At 44.4% G+C, this 6,000-nt stretch overlaps 1 long non-coding RNA gene across 1 annotated transcript in view; it reads left to right on the top strand.

Annotated features, from left to right (window-relative positions):
- The first annotated feature begins 1,810 nt into the window (after positions 1–1,810).
- The window catches only part of LOC137344872 (uncharacterized), a 39,798-nt gene continuing 35,608 nt past the window's right edge, over positions 1,811–6,000 (top strand). The window contains exon 1 of the long non-coding RNA XR_010968482.1: positions 1,811–1,872. This is a non-coding gene — a long non-coding RNA (uncharacterized lncRNA). The remainder of the gene's footprint in view (positions 1,873–6,000) is intronic.

Raw genomic sequence — 6,000 nt, 5'->3', positions numbered from 1 at the left:
TAGAGATCGCAGGTTTGGGAGGTGCTGTCGAAGAAGCCTTGGCGAGTTGCTGCAGTGCATCCCGTGGATGGTACATACTGCAGCCACACAGCGCCGGTGGTGAAGGGAGCGACAGGTAGATTGATGAGGACGAGGTCAAGTAAGTTTTTCCCTCGTGTTAGTTCGCTCACCACCTGCCGCAGGCCCAGTCTAGCAGCTATGTCCTTCAGAACTCGGCCAGCTCGGTCAGTAGTGGTGCTACCGAGCCACTCTTGGTGATGGACATTGAAGTCCCCCACCCAGAGTACATTCTGTGCCCTTGCTACACTCAGTGCTTCCTCCAAGTGGTGCTCAACATGGAGGAGGACTGATTCATCAGCTGAGGGAGGACGGTAGGTGGTAATCAGCAGGAGATTTCCTTGCCCATGTTTGACCTGATGCCATGAGATTTCATGGGGTCCAGAGTCAATGTTGAGGACTCCCAGGGCCACTCCCTCCTGACTGTATATCACTGTACTGCCACCTCTGGTCGGTCTGTCCTGCCGGTGGGACAGGACATACCCAAGGATGGTGATGGAAGAGTCCGGGACGTTGGCTGAAAGGTATGATTCTGTGAGTATGGCTATGTCAGGCTGTTGCTTGACTAGTCTGTGGAACAGCTCTCCCAATTTTGGCACAAGTCCCCAGATGTTAGTGAGGAGGACTTTGTAGGGTCGACTGGGCTTGGTTTGCCTTTGTCGTGTCCGGTGCCTAGTGGTCCGATGCTGGGTGGTCTGTCCGGTTTTATTCTTATTGTGACTTTTTTTAGCTAGCTTTTACAACTGAATGGCTTGCTAGGCCACTTCAGAGGGCAGTTAAGAATCAACCACATTGCTGTGGGTCTGGAGTCATATATAGGCTAGACCGGGTAAGGACATTAGTGAACCAGATGGGTTTTTACGACAATCCGGTAGTTTCATGGCCACCATTACTGATACTAGTATTTTAATTCCAGATTTTATTTAATTAATTGAATTTTTAATTAATTGAATTTAAATTCCCTAGCTGCCGTGGCGGGATTTGAACTCATGACTCCGGATTATTAGTCCAGGCCACAAGGTTTCATATAGAACAATAAGAAGAATTTTAGATGAAGCAGTAAGGTTTGTCTCTTGGTAGACCTTCCAGGTGAGATATTGTACATGGGCAATTGAAATCTTAGTTCAGCCCACAGAGTTCAAGGGGTCGCTTTGTGTCCTTGATGCCCATGTGCACCAATTCAAGTGGTGCAACAGCGTTGAAAAAGAGGGAGAGAGCCCTAATGCCAAATTTCCACTCCTTTTGCACAGAATGCACATTTCCAGGAGACAAGCGGAGGAAGCTTCATTATTATATTTAAAATAATGAAGGAGTAACGTCATAATGTATCTTTTTCCAGTTGGGTCCATGCCCCTTCAAATTTCTGCCCATTAATATTCATGGAATCATAGAAAGGTTACAGCACGGAATGAGGCCATTCGGCCCATCGAGTCCATGCTGGCTCTATGCTGCAGTGTTGCTAGTAGCTGAGCTGTATAAGAAAATAAGTTTAAAGGGCTCAGTAAGAAGATTAATTTCAAGGTAATTTCTTCTCTGTTTTACTTCTATTTTTTATTCTGCTGGCATGCATGAGCCTGATTGATGTAAATTTTTGCTTTTTGTTACCAGCACCATTGGGTTGCCTAATAGGAATACCTTTTTTTGATGTGTTTGGACAAAGAGAAGGATCAACGGGAAGGATGCCAAGCAGGTCAGGTTGCACAAGAGGTGCTCTGTGGCCAGCCACCGCTACCCGCATACCTGTGTCTTCAGATAGAGATAAACATAACTTGCTTTGGCAGGCAATTAATAAGTGTGGCAGTTTGAACTCTCAAGGTAGGTTGTGACAGTGGCGAAGGTACTAACTGTTAATGCTCGATAGTTCAGAAGGTCCCAATCATAGAATATAATTTTTACATGGTGCTGCATTAAAAAAGGCATGCCAGGCTGATCATCGGCCAATAAAGCCTTTTTGCCTGCAGAATCCAAGACACCACCAACCATAGTTGCAGGCAATGTCACACCCCCTTGGCAACAACTAATGGGGATGGCCTTACAGTGTCACAGAGGTTCACTTTCCTCAGAACCACTTCATGCAACACCATCTCCACTTCAGTAGCCATCTCACAGGGGGTTGGATGCTGAACTGCTCCATTTTTTTTTCAAAAAATATACTTTATTCATAAAATTTGCAGCAAAACATACAATACAGTTGTCATTATCACATTCCAAACGTACACAATACAGATTATACAATTTGCAGGTTACAGCAAGTACAGTTCAATGAACACATTGTACATAATTACAGTTCATGACACTCTGGGGTGTCTCATTGCATTATACTCAATACAGATTATTGATTACAGATTCATTACAGGTGTATTACAGATTAATTACAGGTATATTACAGCAATTTGAATTTTACATTCCGCCCGGGGGGGGCTGGGGGGGGGGGTTTCCCTGATTGCAGCCCCTCGGTATACAATGGCAGGAAGGCTCTAAATGGATGCCTTTCCCCACAGAGCCTTTGTGGCGGTCGCACCTAGCTTCAGTGCGTCCCTGAGCACGTAGCCCTGGACCTTGGAATGTGCCAGTCTGCAACACTCAGTCGAGGACAGCTCCATGCACTGGAAGACCAGCAGGTTTCGGGCAGACCAAAGGGCGTCTTTCACCGAGTTAATGGTCTTCCAGCAGCAGTTGATGTCTGTCTCGGTGTGCGTCCCCGGGAACAGCCCGTAGAAAACAGAGTCCTGTGTTACGGAACTGCTCGGGACGAACCTGGACAGATACCACAGCATCTCTCTCCAGATCTTCCTTGCAAAGTCGCATTCCAGAAGGAGATGGGTGACGGTTTTGTCTGCACCGCAGCCTCCTCGGGGACAGTGTGCGGTGGGGCTGAGAGTCCAGGAGTGCATGAAGGATCTGACCGGAAGGGCTGAACTGCTCCATCACTGTATACTCTTGCCTGCACCTGGGCTTTCCTTTCCTTTCATTTCTTCCTCTCTCTCGGTGTCCTACTCATTCAGCCTCGGCAAAGTCTGCCATTGGGTTAAGATGCCTTTATCAGCCTTTTCCAAGGCTTTCAGAATTTTTGTCATCCTGCTGTGACACTTCCTTTTAATTGTCCCCATCTTTCAAAATTTCACTTGCATGCAATTTTCTGCACTCTACACCTGCCCAAATCTGTACCTGGCACTGTGAATAATTATGCAAATGGGGTGACCAATATAATGTGAGTGCTACAAGTACATTGCCATTCTGGCAGGATTAGCACCAATTCTTAACTGGTTGAAACTGATTTATACCAGTGCACAAAAATCAGTCTTCAGAGGTCTTTTCCAGAACTAAAGGTGACATTTGGGCTTTGATTTGTACCATGGGAACACTTGCATACTACAACCATTTCTTTGAAGTCAGAAATCAGTCTGAGAGTACAACAAATCTCACATCTTGTGAAATGAGGTGTTAATGTTTGGATATTACCATCTGCCTCCATTCCCTTAGAATTCAGAGATTAGAGTGATCTGTCAGCTATTTGTTAATCTTCATAAATTATTTCAAAGAAGTTATTCCAGCCACCAAACAATCCTTTCACTTATTTGGTTTCTGAACAACAGCACTGAATCTTTTCTCATAGTGTCTGTGTTCTAAATGAGGATTCCAAGGAAACATTTGGGCTCCATTTTTGAAAGGATAAATTATTATATATGTTCCAACAAAAATTTGGTCACATCCTCTTCTGCACAACAAGCCACCTTTTTTCACCTCCTATTCATGCCCCCTCAATCTTCATCTTCAATACCTCGTGCAAGAAGCTCATACATTTCTTCATCTCCAAAATTGAGACCATCCAATCAACTGCTTTAGCCTCCTCCTCGCCTGTTTCCAAACACCTCACTGATCCAGCATCATCTCAAAAGACTTTTGTACCTTCTCCCCATAATGGCACAATTAGAGATAAATGGGTTTGATCTAGTAGCCATTTCAGAGACCTGGTTGCAAGGTGACTAAGGTTGAGAACTAAATATTCCAGAGTAATTGAAATTTTGAAAAGACAGACAAAATAGAAAAGGAGGGGGTGTAGCCCTGATAATAAAGGATGACTTAAGGGCAGTAGTGAGAAAGGATCTTGGCTCAGAAGATTAGGAGTAGAATCAGTATGGGTGGAGATAAGAAATAACATGGGGCAGAAAACACTGGTGGGAGTAGTTTAAAGGCCCCCTAGCAGTGGCTATACTGTTGGACAGAGTATTAATCAAGAAATAATAGGAGCATGTAACAAGGGTAATGCAATAATCATGGGGGACTTTAATCTTCATATAGACTGGGCAAATCAAATTGGCAAAGGTCATTTGCAGGACGAGTTCATGGAATGCATTCGAGGGACAGTTTCCTAGAACAATATGCTGTGGAACCAACCAGGGAACAGGCTATTTTAGATCTTGTCTTGTGTAATGAGACAGGGTTAATTGGTAATCTCATAATAAGGGATCCTCTGGGGAAGAGTGATTATAATATGATAGAATTTCACTTTGAGTTTGAGAGTGATGAACTGAAGTCCGAAACAAGAGATCTAAACTTAATTACATCGGTATGAGAGGCAAGTTGGCTAAGGTAGATTGGGAAATTAGATTAAATGGTATCACAGTAAATAAGCAATGGCAAACATTTAAAGAAATATTTCATAATTCTCAATGAATATACATTCCATTGAGAAATAAAAACTCCACTGGAAAAGTGATCCATCTGTGGCTAACTAAAGAAGTTAAGGATAGTATTAGATTAAAAGAAGAGACTTATAATGTTGCCAAGAAGAGTAGTAAGCCTGAGGATTGGGAGAGTGTTAGAAACCAGCAAAGGATGACCAAAAAATTGATAAAGAGGGAGAAAATAGAATATGAGAGTGAACTAGCAAGAAATATAAAAACAGATTGTAAGAGCTGCTACAAGTATGTAAAAAGGAAAAGAATAGTTAAAGTTAATGTGGGTCCCTTAGAGGCTGAGACAGGAGAAATTATAATGGGGAATAAGGAAATGGCAGAGACGTTAAACAAATATTTGGTATCTGTCTTCACAGTAGAAGACACAAAATAAATACCAGAAATAGTGTAAAACAAAGGGGCTAATGAGAGTGAGGAACTTAAAGTAATTAATATCAGTTGAGAAAAAGTACTGGAGAAATTATTTTTTTTTTATTCGTTCACGGGATGTGGGCGTCGCTGGCGAGGCCAGCATTTATTGCCCTTCCCTAATTGCCCTCGAGAAGGTGGTGGTGAGCCGCCTTCTTGAACCACTGCAGTCCGTGTGGTGACGGTTCTCCCACAGTGCTGTTAGGAAGGGAGTTCCAGGATTTTGACCCAGCGACAATGAAGGAACGGCGATATATTTCCAAGTCGGGATGGTGTGTGACTTGGAGGGGAACGTGCAGGTGGTGTTGTTCCCATGTGCCCGCTGCTCTTGTCCTTGTAGGTGGTAGAGGTCGCGGGTTTGGGAGGTGCTGTCGAAGAAGTCTTGGCGAGTTGCTGCAGTGCATCCTGTGGATGGTGCACACTGCAGCCACAGTGCGCCGGTGGTGAAGGGAGTGAATGTTTAGGGTGGTGGATGGGGTGCCAATCAAGCAGGCTGCTTTATCTTGGATGGTGTCGAGCTTCTTGAGTGTTGTTGGAGCTGCACTCATCCAGGCAAGTGGAGAGTATTTCATCACAATCCTGACTTGTGCCTTGTAGATGGTGGAAAGGCTTTGGGGAGTCAGGAGGTGAGTCACTCGCCGCAGAATACCCAGCCTCTGACCTGCTCTCGTAGCCACAGTATTTATATGGCTGGTCCAGTTAAGTTTCTGGTCAATGGTGACCCCCAGGATGTTGATGGTGGGGGATTCGGCGATGGTAATGTCGTTGAATGTCAAGGGGAGGTGGTTAGACTCTCTCTTGTTGGAGATGGTCATTGCCTGGCACTTATCTGGTG

This window comes from Heptranchias perlo, chromosome 28, assembly GCF_035084215.1.
Source record: "Heptranchias perlo isolate sHepPer1 chromosome 28, sHepPer1.hap1, whole genome shotgun sequence".
NCBI lineage: Eukaryota > Metazoa > Chordata > Chondrichthyes > Hexanchiformes > Hexanchidae > Heptranchias > Heptranchias perlo.
This window is presented reverse-complemented; position numbering and strand designations above follow the sequence as displayed.